Source organism: Microtus oregoni, unplaced genomic scaffold, assembly GCF_018167655.1.
Source record: "Microtus oregoni isolate MIOR12 unplaced genomic scaffold, Mior012 000018F_ref0000195, whole genome shotgun sequence".
In the NCBI taxonomy this organism is placed as follows: Eukaryota; Metazoa; Chordata; class Mammalia; order Rodentia; family Cricetidae; genus Microtus; species Microtus oregoni.
The window spans coordinates 27,513,132-27,532,081 of NW_024543077.1; the positions used below are offsets into that span (position 1 = coordinate 27,513,132).

The window sequence follows — 18,950 nt, forward strand, 5'->3', positions numbered from 1 at the left end:
GGCAGGATGGCTATTTCGGACTAAGGTAGAAGAAAGAGCCCGTGGATGGCTGTTTTGTTTTTCTGACCTTCGGGCTGAATCCCATTATCTGTCTCTGGGTTTTTTCTTTGTCGTACTACAAATGGTGCCCAAATGTTTGGCAAGAATTTCTACATAAAGCCCAAAAAAGCTTTTTTTTTTTTTTTTAAAAAAAAACAAACAAACAGGATTCTAGACAAACAAGAACAGAATCAAACACAGCTTCTTGGTAACCATCTTTCTTCTGGTAGGCTCTGTGTGCTGGCAATGAGCAAAGTTGCAGCTCCTTTTAAAGAGGCTTCCTGACTGAGTGTTAGTGGCAAAAAACTTCATCACTCTTTTAAGAGGCTGTGCCACCAAACACTTAGATAGTGTTTATGAGAAGCTAGCAGCATATGCTTCTTAGTAGGCATGAACCCAGAAACTTCACATAGTTGCCACATGAACGTGGCTCCCACCAGTACATCCACGATGACCTAGACTCTCAGAAACCTAAGGAATGGGGTGGAGACAGCCGCCAAAACCACAGCTTTAATCCTGGCAATACCGTTTAGCAGATTGAGGACTCATGTCGTCAGAAAAAGAGAGATATACAATAAAGACAGATTCAGACCAAGAAAAAAATTTTTTAAATATGTGTAGGCTTTGGAGAGAAAAGAAAAAGGATAGAGAAAAACCTTAAAAAATAAATAGAGCAGCAAGGCATGGTGGTACATGCCTTTAATCCCAGCACTTGAGGGGCAGAGGCAGGTAGATCTCCGTGAGTTCAAGGCCGGCCTGCACTACAGAATGAGTTCCAGGACAGTCAAAGATACACAAAGAAACCCTGTCTCAAAAAAAATATTAAAAATTAAAAAATAAAGATAAAAGGAACAACAAAAGAAAAAAAACCACATAAAGATGGGAACTATACAGAAAGTCTGGATATTATGTGTTATTGTGTCTTAGAATTATTTGACTGCTGAAAAAGGAGCAAAAGCTAAAAGACATTTGATTATAATGCTGCTGGATTAATCCAACATATATATTTTGAAAATGTCTTGATTTCAAAGGTATGTTACTTTGGAGAAAAGGACTTGCTATTGTTTCCACAGGAAATGAGAGGCTATGGAATCATTCCTGGTTAAGAAAAATAAGGTTTGATGGAGGAAGACCCCCCTGAAAAAACTCCAATGGGAATGAATGCCCAGATGATCCTACATTTAGGGCACCTCTGTTGCAGTTTCCTCTGAGTTCTGCATCCAGAACAGCTACAAGACTGCTGGCTGAGATGATCCAGTCTCACAGATTTTTCCAGTCATGATTTGACCATAATCCTAAATTTTCTTTGGGTCCTCATAAGATTTGATTATCAGTGTTCCCAATCAGCAGGAAGTAACCTAGAAAAGTATGCCCACATTCCCAGAAAATGGATTATGGATGTTCATCTTTGGTTAGAGTGTCACAAATTATTATGGACAATAGTCAGGAAAAAGCTAAACAAATGAGATTAGATTCAGGATTCTTGTTTTGAAAAGACAAAGGGGGAAATGAAGAAAACGCTGATTGGCCAGTAGCCAGGCAGGAAGTATAGGCAGGGTGACCAGACTAAGAGAATTCTGGGAAGAGGAAAGGCTGAGAGACCCAGAAATCAGCCAGACACAGAGGAAACAAGATGAGAATGCCTCACTGAGAAAAGATACCAAGTCATGTAGCTAAACATAGACAAGAATTATGGGTTAATTTGAGTTGTAAGAGCTAGTTCATAATAAGCCTGAGCTAACAGGCCAAGCAGTTTGTAATTAATATAAGCCTTTGTGTGCTTCTCTGGGACTAAACGGCTGCAGACAACCAGGTGGGACAGAAACTTCCATCCACAGAAGACATTGACAATACTGAAATTCACCAACATTGTTCTGACTTTATAAGTCAAAATCAAAGCAGGGCATTTGAGATGTATATTCCTAACTATACTGTTGACTCAGTTGATAGGTGTTGTGTTTTGATTTCTGAACAAATGTGTCTAAAAGTAGCAAGTGTAAAACAAGAACAAGAATTTTCCATATTGAGTTGATGTGTGGATCTACTAGTCTTACTTAAGCCAGAAGAGCCAGTTACTACAAAGAGAAGCAGTCTAAATGCTCATAGGTAGAAACTACATACCTACTGGTGGTAAAAGAACAAAGAAGAATATTTATGATACAACGTTTCTTGAACAAATTATAATGGATATAAAACAATAATATTAACAACTAATATTAACATGAAAGTAACATTCAAAATATGTTCTCATTGTGCATTTTATCATAGGGAATAACTAATATCAGTATTGATATCAGTTCACTATCCTGAGAGCCCTGAAGTGACTCTTTAAAGAAAAACAAAGCATACAAATGAAATCTTAACTATTTTAAGGTCTCAGCAGTATTAAGTGTATTTCCACTGCTGTTTAAATAATAGACTATAATAAAAGTTCTCCCACAATTCATTCTGTCTTCTGCTTCCCCCTTTATGTTAAGATAACACATCACAAACCCATTCCTGTCTATCATTCAAACGGAAGATACTTCACCAAGGAAACCAATAGGCAACATGATCCTTCCCATGACTACATGGAGCATCTAAGCCTCAGTAGGAAAGCCTACCTCTCCCTCTGTGGGAATAGCCTACCTCTCCTCAGTGGGAAAGTCTACCAATCCTCCATGGGAAAGTCTACCTCTCCTCCCTGGGAAAGCCTACCTCTCTTCCATGAAAGCAGGCCAGAAATCTCACAATTCAGGGCAAATGGATAGTTAAAGTTAAACCCTAGCAGGTTCCTCAGATAGAGGGGGCTTCCAGCACAGTGACAACAATCTCTGAACTTGGAATCATCTGTCCTTAAGACAATGGCTACAGCAGCCTTTGGGCTGTCCAGACTCCTACATCAGCCATCCAAACCTTCATGAATAAAGGCGAGCTTTGGGGCTGTGTCCCAGGGTTCCACGGCTCCTGATGCTACAGTAGATTCTCTCCCACGTCTGGAGGGCAGAGCAAGTTTCCAACTGAATTCTTTCAGAGGCACCAAGTAAAATTCTACATCCCCTAGTGCATGAGATTCATTGACTGGTAAGCCACAGTGGACATTCTGCCCTGCATGACCAAAGCTCCCCAATGGGGTCATCTTCAATTACAGAAGATCACTGTAACAAAAAACAAACTATGAGACAAAGGCAGTCCTGAAGGAGGAGCCCCCTGGGTCTTAGGGAGAGACAAGCTTTCGATGTATACATTTTAAACACAACAGAAACAAAAGCAAATGGGTAGAATTTTTTTGCAGAAAGTGGGAACCAAAAAAAGTCAAAAAGCAAACATCTGGTCATCCCAGGAAATGATGAGGAGGCTTCACAGGTGAGCTTATCTTCAGCATCAGTGAATGAGATGAAAGGACCAGGCACCTGCAGGTGCACTAACTACACCAACAAACAAGACTGGAGAAGGATGAGGTCAGAGGCATCAGTCATAACTCAGGGCAAGCATTTGACTCAGCAGAGGGCTCTGTGCTCACTTTGTGGAACCAGGACCCAAGTAACAGGACAGGCAAAGAAGTTAAGGGTAGGGATGATTCTGGGCTGGACACGTGGCATTGTGAAGCCGTTCATCCTCCCTGGAGGCTTCCAGAGACCTGCACCCCAGAACAGCCCATAGGTGACATAACCACCGTCAAGGAAAGAGGGCTGAAGCTGAGGCATTTGCATACATCTCATGGATTTGAAATAAAAGAATAAGGACAATATTCAGTCACCCTGTTATGATAACCAAACATTTTTGGTCCTTAAAAGTTGGGGCCGAGGAGAGGACTCAGTGGGAAAATCACTTGCTATGCAGGCCTGACTACCTGAGCTTGGATCCCCTAAAGACCATGGAAAAATCTGGATGCAAAAGTAGAACTGTTCATCATCCCAAAGTGCCCCTACCAGGAGGTGGGATGTAGAAGATGGACGAATCACAGGGACAGTGACACTGTGACAGTGGACCCTGGAGGATGGTCAGGATTGTATGATGGAAATGAGTAAGAGACTGTGTCCCCAAAAATGGAAGGGTAAGGAAAGCAAGGGTCTCTAGAGCTATTTCCCAGAAAATGGATGAAACCAAGGCTGGATGCATCTGACATTAATGTGATGGGAAGCATCCAGAGTGGGCTGGACCCTCCTGAAGGAACAGCAACCCTATCCATTCAGCAAGAGAAACAGCGGCCACCTTTGGCCTTGGCCTTCCTCCTAGGATGGCTGGGTAGCACCCTGTTTCCCAGTGCGACCTGCTGGATGGAGCAAAGAGAGTTGTGCCTCACTCCTCCAGGATCGGCCACCTTAGGTACAGTCTAGGTCCCAGGTGCACCGCTGCCTTTCTGACTACCTTTTCTGAGTCACACTGTCTTGCATTTAATCCTCCAGGTGACATACGGGCTTCTCAGGGCTTCAGGTGAAGGGGTGTCCAGCTGGAGATACAGCTCCACCTATCTCTTGAGGTCACAGAAGAAGACCAGCCATACACAAGTACTAACCCAGCTCATTGCTGAGGTTCGGTCAGGCCACCTGCTGACACTGGTCAGTTCTTAATTCCATCACTGACTCACTCAATACCCATCACTTCTGTGAATCTGATCATCGTCTTTGATGTTGTGTGAGGTTTGAACCCAAATTCACAAGAACAAATTTATGTTTCCAAAGCATTTAGGATACCACGTACTAGAAAGAAGTGAACAGCCGCCACTCAAAACGCCAGCACATCAGTGAACAACACCTAGAATGTGCCTACAGGCATGCGCACCATACGTCAAGAGCCTTTCGGGGTTGAGCATCTCGAGGAGTGGAGAAAATACGAATGGAAGGTAACCAATGCTTATCCAAAGGTTTTCTGCACATCTTCAAGTACCTGAATAAGCCATCAAGGATGAAGCTTTCAGGAACAATGACATCCTCAAGGGATTCCTCCTGCTTCAGCCTCCTGAGTGCTGGTATTACAGGCATGAGCTTAGTTCCAAGCCACTTTTTAAAAAATATTATTTAATTAACATTTTTTCATTAATTTTACATACTGACCACAGTTTACCCTACCTCCTCTCCTCCCACTCCCTCCCCTCTCCCCCAACACCCATCTACCCACTTCCATCCACTCCTTCTCCATCTTCATTCAGAAAGAGGCAGGCTTCCCATGGGCTTTCAGAAAGCATGGCCCATCAAGTTGAGGCAGGACCTAGCTCCTCCCGCTGCATAAAAGGCTGAGTGAGGTGATACAGCATGGGGACCAGGTTCCCAAAAGCCAGCTAAGCACTAGGGTCAGGTCCTGCTCTCCTTGCTAGGAACATTACAAACAGATTGTGCTACACAACTATCACACAAGCAGAGGGCCTCGGCTGGTCCCATGCAGGCTCTCTAACTGTTGATGCAGAGTCCATGTGTTCCCACAAGCTCAGGTCAGCTGTCTCTATGGGTTCCTCCATCAAGGACCTTGACACCCCTGGCTTATCCAATCCCTCCTCCCTTTCTTCAGGAGGACTTCCAAAGCTTGGCCCAGGGCTTGGCTGTGAGTCTTTGCATCTGCTTCCATCAGTTACTGGGTAAAGGCCAAGTCACTTTTAAGTAAGCCACAAGGTAGAGCACCACCATCAGGAGGGAGGCAGAAGAATCTACAGAGAGAGTTCCTACATCAAATGATACTGCTGGCCTCCAACCTACCACCAAAACACAAGAGAAACGGGAAGTCAATGAATGGAGAGCAACGGCTGCCCAAAGTTCCTGCCAGCTCAGGAGACAGAAAAGCAGCCAGCATCATCGGTGAGTCAGTCTGCCTGGTTCCTAGGGTTACACAGGAGCACTGTTCCACACCTGGGGCCTTTGGACAGAAGAGCATTGTGAAATGTATCTGCCACTTGCCTTCGAAGTCATGATACGGACTACGGCAAGGCGCCAGAGCTCACAGCTACTGGCGCCCACCACAGAATTCCACCAAGAGATCAGAGCTGCACCTGGCTGCCCTCCACACCCCGACTTACTCCCTGGGAACAGTTGGCATGGGGGGATGTGGGGTCAAAGAGACCCATGCCAGGGCTATTTTGAGATCCCTGGCACATAAAAAAACGAACAGGTGCCAAGAAACAGTTCTTAAATGGTGTTATTTTAGACACTTAATATATTTGTATTTTAAATGATGAAAAGGATAGCGTGACATAGCCATGCAGTTCAACACACAAGTTAAAAATACCAGGGTGGTGAACCACTGCAAACAATGTCAGCCAGCTGTGAGACATAAAATGACCCTGAAAGAAACATGCTCTATTGTCACTAGTGTTAATATCTTTGTGCCCTGAAGTTTACCCTTTGGGGACACTAACTGTGAGGCTCAGGATCTGTGGTTCCCCCCTCCTCCATCCTTCCCCGAAGACTTCCCCATGGGGAATCAAACTGTGATCCTTAGAGCCTCTATCCCTACTGCACAACACAGTGGGGATGGGGGGAATGGAAAAGTCCAGCCAGATCTCCAAGTGGCCACATTTTAGGTGCATCCTGAATGGAGGAAGAGAATGGTTTTACTTCAATGGAACACACTGGCCAGTCCCAGAGGATGTCATGGAAGACACTGACTCAAGTGACATGTGTCAGCACTACATCCCTACCTTGATTGGCTGATGGACCAAGTGACACGTGTCAGGACTGCATCCCTGCCTTGACTGGCTGATGGACCAAGAGACATATGTCAGCACCGCATCCCTACCTTGAATGGCTGACTGGGCCATAGGTGGAAGATAAAAACAAGCCCTTGTAGGTGCCAAAACAATTTAACAGGGACAGAAATGAAGGGAGGGAGGAAGGAAGGAAGAGAGGGAGAGAGGGAAGGAAGGAGGGAGGGAGGCACAGATCCTAAGCATCACAGTTGGGGAGGGAAGGAGGGAAGAAGAAAGGATTTTGATATGAAAAACACACATATAACACATACAATAAAGTGTCATATGCAATGTTTTTCTTAATATCATCCTAGTGACACACACATACACATACACACACACATGCACTTTCCTTACAAGTTTGAGTAATGTGTTTGCTTAGCAGATATAACACCTTCGGTTTCATCCCCAGCCAGTGTGTGTGTACAGGTGTCGGGGAACCTATACAAATCCAAAGATTTATACAATCAAAATTTATGCCCACAATTTGGCTCCTCCTGAGCCTACACTCTCACGTGCCCTTCCTTGGCATCTCCGCTATGTATGCCTATACTGAGCACTGGTGCCACTCCTCTCTGATGAAGACATTGACTGTCACAGTGGGTGGGCCCTCACCTGAACTGCTTCATCTGAACTTGATCACCTCTTTCATGAGCCTATATCCAAATATGGTTCTTAGTTGAGGGTTTGTTGGTTTGGTTGTGGTTTTTTTCCTTTGTTTTGTTTTTGACTTTTTGAGACAGGGTTTCTCTGTAGCTGTGGAGCCTGTCCTGGAACTAGCTCTTGTAGACCAGGCTGGACTCGAACTCACAGAAATCCACCTGCCTCTGCCTCTCGAGTGCTGGGATTGAAGGCGTGCACCACCACCACCTGCCTGGAAGTTGGGGTTTTAACACCAGAATCATGGAAGTGAAAAGAAAGGATTTTCTGTGCACAACAGGGCATCCTCTTTTTTTTCAATGAGGCTCTGACTGCTAGGCATCTGTTTCCAGAAGGACACACAATCAAGTCAGTGCCTGTCTGACACCATACACAGTCAGGAACGCCAAGGGGACTTTGACCCAGTGTAATTCGGAAGAGGAGGAAACGTGAAAAGTTCAGGAGAAAACACACAATGTTGCTCTGTCTTGAGCTAGCACATTCAAAACATGGTCCATAAAGCCATGATGTCTCTGAGCTCGACATTGGTTTCATCTGTGCCTGTTAGGAATGTGGCATGAGACGTCGCTTTATAGATTAGGAAGCTTGAGGAATGGAGCAGCCTGAGCAAGGCCATGGAGTTAAAGGGCACTTAAGCTAGGGACGTGCAACTTCTATGCTAACACATACTTCTCACAAAACACAGGCAGAGTCTTATTAGAAAACAAAATTGAATACTTCAATTGAATCCTTTAAAGTATATTTTCTAAAACTGAACTTCTTCAAATTTTTCTCTAGGGATTTACTGATTATTTCTAAGTTGAAATGTCCACATTTCCAGTTTGGAACTGTGGGGTCTGGTCATTCAATGGCTTGAAGAAAGAAATCTCAAAGCCAAACCATTTAACTTAACCACCATTTTAATCAAATTCTCTCAAAGGTCTGAGCCATTTCTCCTGAACCATTTCTCCTGCCAATTTAAGTATAATTTTTTGGTGGTGGTGGGGGGGGGGGCTGGAGGGTTTGCTCAGCAGTTAAGAGCACTTGTTACTCTCACAGAGGACCCAGGTTCAATGGTAGCTCACAACCATCCTGTCTTCAGTTCCAGGGTATCTGACCTCTGCTGGCACCAGGAACACACACGCACATGGAATACATGCATATGCAGACAACACACACATATACATATAAACACAAATACATACATACACACACATATATAGTGTGTTTTGTCTGAATGCATATATGTGTATATGCATGTGCATGTATATTTATATACATGTATAGGTATATATAAATATGTACAAATACACATATATATAGGTATATATGTTTGTATATATTCTAAATGTTTTGTATTCACTAATTTAAAAAAATAAAGGTCAATCATATAATCAACACATTCAAAAATTTGAAAAAATATGGCGTACAGAAACTATGAGTCACAGGAAGCTGGGCATAGATATTTGCAAAGGGATGACAGACACCAGAGGAGTAAGGTCACTAGCACAAAAGACAGCCAAACAGAAAGGAAGAAGCCAGAGAAGCTACAGGCTCTGTGCCCTCGAAGGTTCCCCTTTTTGGAAAGAGAGGCCAGGGCAGTCCCCAAAGTAGTTCTGCGCCACTCCACAGTGAATCACCATCCCCAGGCACAAGGTTCATACTGAGCTGGATGCAGACATAGGCCACTGTGAAGAATACCGCATAAAAGTTATGATAGTGTCGTCTATAAATACTTACCAGTATCAATAGCTTTAAATTATGGGTTGGCATTTGGGTTTATTAAGGAAGATCCTTCAGATGTATTAAAAATCTGTTTACCTTCAGTATTGATTTTTTGATAAATATATTATCCAGAGAGGCCCTGTGCAGCGATTTCTCTGGGAAAGCTGACATTTATTCAATGATATTTGCTTGACTGAATTAAGTAGCAATATATGCTCATCTATCTTTGCTATATCTGGGAAATTATCTTATCAAAGTTGAGCGAATATTTTAGAGAAATCTTAGGGTCTGGCATAATATAGTGCTGAGGGAAGGAGCTAGCTGTCTAAGACCTTGGAGTTATGCATTTATTCCTCAAAGCCGTTTATGCCAAAGTGTTACAATATCTTAGCCAACTGTTCGAATTTTGTATGATGGTATGTCTTTAAAGAACAAAAAAGATCTTCATTGCGTTTATGCATAAATGGCTTACACTTGGGACGGAGAAAACCCCCTAAGGGCAAGCGTGGCAGAGGCTGCCAGTTGGTGAGCAAATATTCTGCACTTCTCTCCAAAGTCACCAGCACTCAGCTAGTCTCTGTGAGGACCATTGCCACCGCCCTATTTTCACGACCCAGAAAGAGCCCAGAGGAACTTGTCACACAGATCCTCGGGCTTTTAAAACTCACATCCTATGTGAATGTCCCCCGAGGGAAGCCTTGGAAAACATATGCTGAAGGCATCGGAGCCATCTCAGCCTCAATGTCTGTGTGGAGAGCCCTTCACCCGCCCGGGACCACAGAAGAGATGGAAAGGAAGTTTCACAGGGTTAAGGCCCTGACAGTGTGAGATTCACTTACCACAGCATCATCTACAAATTTAACAAAATCCAAAGGGTTTTGTGTTCGTGGAAAACCCAATCAGTCTTAAACTAAGGCTCTAGATGACCAGGTCTACTAAATTCAGACATGTCCCACTCTTCGAAATCATTCAACAGGTCCATAGTCATTTGTAGAATAACCACTGTATTTGCTCCTATGAAGATGGACAAAGATAATGGCAATGTCTTGCATGACTTAGCTGGGAGAGGGACACATCTACAAATTGAGACTTATTACAGACGAAGTCTTCTACTAAAACATACATACACACACGACACATTTCCTTAAAAAGCAAATCCCTTGGTCACAATTCATTTTTCTCTTTCTTGTTTGGTCATTTCTTAAGCAAGCATATAGAGTAGGTTTTATTGTGATATTTCCACACATATCTACCATAGTGCCTTGTTCTTATCTATCTCACTCCCCACTCCCATCTATTCTTCTCTTTCCTTAGTTATTATGTATTTCTTAGAGAGGTTCTAGTACATGTGTGTACATGTATGCTTAACCAACTTTCTTTTCCAATACTCAAGTTTATACCTATTCCCATGAATTACCTTCTGTTCCCTTTCTTTTCTTTTCAGTTTTCTGGATACAAGTCCATTAGCACAGAAGGCACTGGGCTTAAGAACTAAAAATCAATCATCTTTCTAAGGTGAACAACGGCTCAGATAACAAGAATGGCCATAAATGCAGCAAATACCATGGCTCTAACAGGCTTTGTAACAATTCTTAATTTTGAAAGGTATTATTGAGCTTCTCAAAGGAAAAAAAATCTTAACCTTGAACATGCTTGAACTAAATATAAAGCAGTCAAGAGGGATAGAAAAACATTTACCTAAATCATAAAATCCTTTGGAGCTAGGGACCATCTTAAAATTCCTTTCCCTTTGTGTTAGCGGGGACACAGAGAGGAAAATGAAACAGACTCTCTACTCCTTATGATGACCTCAGAAATCTGCGATCAGAGTTTACCCTGTTGGTTGAAACCAGATCTGACCTCTGGGATTTACTCAGAACCAAACTGTGGGGAGGATGTGGCCTGTCCCTGACTCCCCTGGGATCTAAAGTCAGTCCTCCTTTAGCACTGAGGATTCTCTTTAAAAAAAAAAAAAAAAAAAAAAAAAGAGTGGTCTTATCTCCCGGACAAGATTACTAATGACAATGACCTTATGCACTGCAAAGCTAAATAAGAATTCTTCACAGGCCCAAACAGGCCACAGGCAGGAAGGGAAGGAAATGCAAGCCTCGCGTTCATTACCTCACTTGAGGGATCTGACCCAGCATCTGAACTGGAAGTTAAGCAAGACACCTGAGGTAGAGAACGTGGTCCCCAAAGAGTGAAGGATTGCATATCTCCATCTGCTGGGGGACTTAAGGAATTGCCAAGATTAGAAGGCATGGTTCTGCTGAGTGCTTATCAGAAGGGAACTGAAGATGGAAACCACCTCTCCTGGGAGACAGAGAAGTACCTGCCCAGCCCAACCACTGCAGGGCTTTTATTTCTCAAAGGTCAAAAGGCAATGGTCTGCTGTTTCTAGCTGTTGTTTGTTCGGGTGCCAGAATCAAAGGTATATGAACAAAAAGGGGCATTTCATGGCAATCTTTTGTCCTTAGTGAAGGTCACGCTTCATGTGTGCCCGAGAAAGAAGCTCTTTGTCTTGGAGGGCCTAAAACCAGTGCCTGACTACAAGTAGGTATATCCAACACTATAACTTAAAAACTCAGTCGGTCACAAGAAAAGGAACAGATATGAACAGAAGACCGAATTATAGGATACAGAGAGGTAAATGGGGGTGGTAGGAAGATCTGAGGTAGGGGATATGTCTGAATTCATTGCATACCCCCATAAAAACTGCTGAGAATAAAATATATAAGGAAAGAGAGAACAATCTAGAAAGATCATGCACTTCTTTCTCCCCAAGCTCAAGCATGAACTATTTCAAGAGCTAGAGAAATCTATCCAAACCACCACCTCCTTGGGGGCTCCTTCCATAGCAATATTACCATAAACCTCTGACCGTGTTCACTGGCTACCCCTCTGAAATATTAGCAAATCCAATTAGACCTCAGATCTGTTCTCTGGAAATAAATCTGCTACCTTCTATAAGTGGGCTATTGATGGGGGGTGAGTGTCAAATTCACCTGAGGGGTTTGTTATTGATTCATCTGTAATTTCCATCAAGCACCATTCTCAAGTCTCTCTGAAACGTGGTTAGTCATCTTTATATCATTGTGTCACTATACATCTCAAAATAGAAGAAGCTGAAATGATTTTATCATGACAATATATATGACAGCTTGCAGTTAACAGTCTCAGAAGTGGCACTACCAAATGAATTTAGATGGGCTCAGTCATATATAGGTTTAAATAATTCACTTCCTCCAACCTTCTATTCCTTAGAAATCCTATACTCAATTTCAAATATATGAATATTAATCCCACTTTCCAATTGTTCTGGAGCGCAAGATTTCATAAACTCAACCTTCATAGAATTAATAACATCCACACATGGTTATGTTACCGTCTATAATGTCAGTCTGGGTGTATTATCTTATTTGATACTCTAGTGAAATGTGTATTTGTATAAAGGACTTCTCAGGAACAAGAATGAACTATTTATATTATCATTATTCAAAAAAGCAAATCAATTACCATCCCCAAGGGATATTCTTTTTTAATTTCTAGAAGTTCCCCTTCTTTTCCTCAAAGGTTTCTCTGAGCTGATAACTATAAATCGAAGTAGTGCTATCTGTCTCTCTCTTTATTTTAATTTTATGTGTTTGTTTGATTTTTTTGTGTTTCCTATTGTTTTCTATTGTTTTTATTGAGCTATACATTTTTCTTCAACTCCCCTCCTTTTCTCTTCCTCCCCTTCTACCCTCTCTTCCATGACCCTCCCAATTCATGCTCCCAATTTACTCGGGCGATCTTATCTTTTTCTCCTTCCTATGTAGATCCATGTATGTCCCTCTTAAGGTCCACTTTGTTGTCTACATTCTCTGGGGTTCTGGGGTTGTGCCTATAGGCTGCTGTCTGTCTGTCTCTCCCTCCCTCCCTCCCTCCCTCCCTCCCTCTCTCCCTCCCTCTCTTTCTCCCTCCATAGTTTCTCTGTGGCTTTGGAGCCTGTCCTGGAACTAGCTCTTGTAGACCAGGCTGGCCTCGAACTCACAGAGATCTGCCTGCCTCTGCCTTCAGAGTGCTGGGATTAAAGGTGTGTGCCACCACCACCCAGCAAGTCCTATCTCTTTTTTTTGGGGGGGGGGTTTCGAGACAGGGTTTCTCTGTGGCTTTGGAGCCTGTCCTGACACTAGCTCTGTAGACCAGGCTGGTCTCGAACTCACAGAGATCTGTCTGCCTCTGCCTCCGGAGTGCTGGGATTAAAGGCGTGCGCCACTTAAGAAAGCCTTTCACAGTGCTGCAGCTAGGTGTCCTTCAGAACCCTAAAAATTCCATAGATCCTCCCCAGGGACAACAAATAAAAACTATTTCCATAACAGAACACTTGACTGTTCTGTTTCCATTTTCCTTCCACCTGCTCAGGATTGCTCCGTGGCCAAAGGGAATGGCTGCCTTTTTTCCTGGTGTTCTCAGCTCCCCCAATCCCCACATAATTTTCATACATAATCCAAAAATGATCAGTAGGCATTACCCACAGTTCTTTAAATCTCTCAAAATATTCTCAGGATACAAAAGGCTTCCTGTCACCAAAGAGTCTGAAAATGATTTCACATTACTCTACCCCCCAACCCAAGACTCAGGGGCGTAATACAGCTGTAAGACCCAGTCATGACAAGCTCAACAGAGGCCTGAGTCTCAGTAGCTTTCTCTAAGACAATACCTGGTTGTAACAAAGACCACAAACTGAGACCACCCAGGCACCACCCAGAAACAAACCACCTAAAGGAAATTCCTAATGTTCCAACCACTGTAGATAGGATCCCCTGCCAGCACACACACACACATCGCTTATTCACCAGGACACCCCTAGACAACTGTCAGCCAATCAGGTTATTCACCAGGACACCCTAGACAAATGTCAATCAGGATTGACTCCATCACCCCACACCCTGCTAATGTAACTTTTCTGGGTTTTGTCTTTAAATAATGCCCTCTAAAAGGGTGAGGTATTTCCTCTCACTGCACTGATGAGGTCCCTGCTGGCTTGTATCATGCACACAATAAACCTTGCTTTTGCATTTCGGTGAGTCGGTCTCCTTGGTACCCAACAGTCTATTTCCTCCCCAGGCACCAGCAGTCAGCCCAGTATGGAGGGTGGAGGAAAGGGATATTGTCTTCATCTGTTTCCTCTTGTTACTACAGAAATCACAGACCAGGTATTTCATAAAGAAATGCTCGTCCCTGTGACAGTGAAGGCTGGGGAGTCCAAGCAGGCACGACTGATGTCTGTGGACTTTGTGTCATGTCACAACATCGTAGATGCATCACACAATGACGGCAAGAGGCTATGTCCGCTTGGGGAACTGTTTGGATAAAGCCACCAACCCCTACATGGGGTCACACACTCAGGACTTCGTGGCACCTTAACCTCGCCAAGTTCCTCTAAACTCCATCAGCATCTGAAACTAGTAATCTGGTTCCAGCAAGAGTTTTAGAGGCAGCCAGCTTCCCTACCCAGCACTTACTCAGCACGAAAGATGCTCAATGCTATCACAATCACCAAGAAAGGAAGAAGCAAAGAAAACATGGCAGGCTTATCCTGGATCGACAAGCTTCCTTCACATCATCAGCCAAGGCAGATGTTTTCATGAACAAAATAGGCAACACAGTTGCACAATATTTCAGCGTGTCCAGAAGAGGGTGAAAGCAATTATCCCGCATCTACCAACTACCACAGGGCTAATCCACACTCAGCTGACCTCTTCCTATGGTTTACTAAAAGTTATCTACAGTTAGTCTCGTCCTTGACCGCCCCACACAAATTTTAAGGACTGTGGGAATCGATTCTGCTTAGCTGTGGCACACATAAGCCTACATGTTTAAAATTGCTTGCCTCAAAATAATTGAGAAACAGAATGGAAACAAAATACGGTGAATGCTTGTCAAAATTGGTATTGTCTAAATGGGCACTTCGTTTATAAACTCAAGCAACCTTTGTTTGATCAGTGTTAAGAGCCAATTAATCATAATAAATTGTGCCATAGACAAATGCTTTTTACCTTTTCAGATGAGCAAGGTCCAAGTTGACTGAAAGAAATTAACATTTCTTAAAGAATTATCTTTACTACCTTTTATGTTTGCAGTGTCGGTGAATGCCAGAAGAGGGCATCAGATCCCCGGCTGCTACAGTTATACTTGGTGGTGGGCTGAGCTACATGGGTGACTGGGAACTGAACTCTAGACCTCAGCAAGGGCAAGCAACCATGTTTTTAATCACTGAGGCATCTTTCCCACCCAGGAATTAACATTTCTGTCTGAACTGACTCATCTGGGTCAGGTAACAAATTTATCTGTCAATGGTGAAAAGACCCAGTGACCTACCAGCTTAAAGATACAAACTGTATCATTTTGTTTTCCAAATAACAAGCATTGATTGCCATGCTGAAAGGTCACTTGTCATCATCTCAGTTGTTGACCTACTGGCAAATTGCATCCTGTCACTCCACAGTACTTCAGGAAGAAAGAGACCCTTTGTTTGTGGAAAATAATTAGGGAGACAACAGCAGTCTCACAAGGTGTGAGATCCCAGGATGGTTCCTAAATTCAACAGAGAAGCAAAGAGCAAACAAACACCCTGAGAAGAAATGAAAAGACAGGGATTTTATAATTACCCAGACCACTACCAGAAGCCCCTTTGTCTATAATTAAAAGCCTGGGACCAAACAACCTATAGCTTCAAGTCTGTCAGTAAGGATTTCAGCACTGTGCCCATTCTCTCCAATCAACAGTGTAGAAAAGATAGACCTTTCAAGTTAAGATGAATAAGACAACGCAATGAAAAATAACACCGGGCTGGAGAGAGATGGTTCACTCAGATCCGAGTTTGGATCCCCAGCACCCATGTAGAAGCCAGGGAATGATGTCATCCATCTGTAATCCCAGCAACAGGGATACTGAGGAAGAAAAGTCCCCCAGGATTGCTGGTCAGTGAAATCACTGAGCTCCAGGCTCAGTAAGAGACTCTCTCAAAAAAAAAAAAAAAAAGCCGGGCGGTGGTGGCGCACGCCTTTAATCCCAGCACTCGGGAGGCAGAGGCAGGCGGATCTCTGTGAGTTCGAGACCAGCCTGGTCTACAAGAGCTAGTTCCAGGACAGGCTCCAAAACCACAGAGAAACCCTGTCTTGAAAAACCAAAAAAAAAAAAAAAAAAAAAAAAAAAAAACAAGGTGGAGAACTGGCTAAGGGAGACACCTAACGTCAACTTCATATCTTTACATAAACCCACACACATGTGCACATGCAGCTCCTCCACTCCTCACGAACACATGCACAACACACACTCGCACAGCGACAGCCAACAGTCCTATACTGGAAAATCAAAGCACACGACTAAGGACCAATCACTTGAAACCCAAATTTCACTGACATCATCCTAAAGGCGCCGCTCACCATCTTAATATGCTACCCCAGGTAGCTGACACAGACGTTTGCTGCAGCACACTCAGTGGTTCGAGTCTGTCCACCCACCAGATCGAGGCCCTATGATTGTCCGGCAGACAACTAATTCAAGAGACATATTTATTTCTCTTTCCGCCACTTAAGCTTCGAATTACTGCATTCAAATATAATTTGTCACAACTGCAAATAAAGTATCGGGTAACTAGGCATTAAAGTCCACTTATTTAAAATAATGATCTGCAGAATCACATGTTAGAGTTTGCTAGGAAATAGACGGAAACTTTCCTATACTTGGTCTCTTGCTATGAAGAGGACATAAACACAAATTCAGAAACAAAACTTACTAACCCCCCTTTTACACACCTCTTAACCATGCCATTCAGCCATGGAGATATCTACCCACGGGACACAGAGTTACACTTGCTACGTCCTCTGCGGCCCAAGACCACACCATGAAGGACTTGGCCTAGTTTCGAAAGTCCTACCTAGAATTATACGCCTGAAATTAGTTGCCCCAAATTGGTGTTACATAAACCCCTGGGCTCCAAAGAGCCTCTCCAGCAAGGACCAAGAACCATCACAGTAGGCTGAGAGTGGAAAGCCACGGCTCCGTCTGCATTGTATGAAATGGAAGTATTTTCTGCGCAATTTGACAGCGTTTGCCTAAGTGTATCAGTGGGGAAAAATCGGGTCGCCATGGCACACTGTCAATCCATCCCAGCCACGTGTTCTTTTCTTCCCCGCATCTGCGCTGCAAATTTTGCTTACCTCAGGAGTTCAAAAGAGCTAAAGAGTGATGACACTTATCTATACTTCACCTAGCTCTAATAATTGCTAAGATGTTCGTATTTGCATGTCTGCTGTACACATACACATGCACACCTTTTCGCTTATTTTCTATCTGCAGACATCAATACTTCTGATCCTTTAACATTTTGGCATAAAGTTCCCCAAAATCAAGGAAACCTTGCATATTCACATGCTTCTCCAGTATCTGTTTACCAATCATAGCTCCTTATGACATCGCCGCTGCACTCATTGCAATCTGAGTTCAGACAGGGGCAGTGCCTCTGCAGTTACAGCACTTTCTCTACCATCCTGACAACGTGAGCTCAGATCCCGGGGACCCAGTGGTCAATGTGTCGCCTGCACTTCCGTTAGCGGAGGAGACTTTCTGTGAGAGGCCACCACCCACCCCAGCATCTACAGCAGCCTACAGGAGTAACCCTGCCTAACCAGGCAGAGAGACAGGACCGATGCCCGACACATCTGCATGCACTGTGCATGCATGTAGACATGCATATCTACACACGTACCACACACACAGTCAAAACATCTTGTTTCTCTTTCTATAGGGACTCAGCATTTTCTCAGCTGGCTGGGGAGATGGTATACATGAAGACCTGGGTTCAGATCCCAGCACTCACTGGCCGCACCGATGTGAGTCCCAGGGACTTGATGGCCAGCCCGTCTAGCCAATGGTGAGGTTCAGATTTAGTGACGAACTCAAAAAGGGGGCGTGTGTGGGGGTGAGGAGGATACTAGAACAAACCTGTTTTCACTCTCTGGCTTTCACATGCACACTAATGGGTATGCACCCCCCCCCCATGCACTCAAGAAATGCTCCTTTGCACACACACACACCTATGTGCACACACATGTTTTTTCCTGAGGCCCCCATTTCTTCTCCTCAAGATGCAAGACTGCAGCTCTGAGGCAGGCTGAGCATGTTTGTGTTCTGTCTCAATGCCCCCTTTTCTTTGTCCAGGACTTTCTCTATGTAATGTTCCAGCCCCAATCATGTGTCCGGGACCGTCCTGGCAGACACGGCCCTTTTTCTCAACGCCTAGCCTCTGGCAGACAGCAGCCATGTTAGGCTCAGGGCAGCTAAATGGTCACATCACTCCCTCAGTACTGGACCACCTGGGTACAGGCCAGTCACTACAGACTCGGTACCTGGTGCTTTACGCACAATGTGGAGGAGCGAGCCTCACTGTGCACTGATTTAAAGTTGAGAATAAACCAAACCTAGCATTTCTCATTTAAAGGCTTTTAACGCTTTTATAACCTAGGGCATGGGAAGTCCTGAAGACACTTCCGAGGGACTGTGAAATGACCTCTGACACAGGCAGCAGAATGTGAGACTCGAGCCTCAGGCCACCCGGTATGTCCATGGCAACCCTTGCTTTGGCTGTGTGAGGACTTTCCAAGACGGGCTCTACCCATGCAGAGCAAGTCCCTCCCACCCCAAGCCTGTCTGACCATGCATGTGTATTCACAGAGAACCTGCTACGGACAACTAACTTTTCTAGGTCTTGAGGCACGCACCTAGGCCCCAGGCTTTCACGTCTCCAGGACATGGTTTTGCAATTTGCTCAACCCCCAGTTCGTGCTGTTTGTCAGGAATCTGCTCTGAAGATGAGGGCGCTGATCCTGGGTCAGTCCTGTTC

General features: G+C 44.0%; 1 protein-coding gene across 8 annotated transcripts in view; it reads right to left on the reverse strand.

Annotated features, from left to right (window-relative positions):
- LOC121458873 (receptor-type tyrosine-protein phosphatase mu) overlaps positions 1–18,950 on the reverse strand; it is a 701,969-nt gene that overhangs the window by 511,886 nt on the left and 171,133 nt on the right. The gene's annotated exons all lie outside the window — the stretch shown is intronic.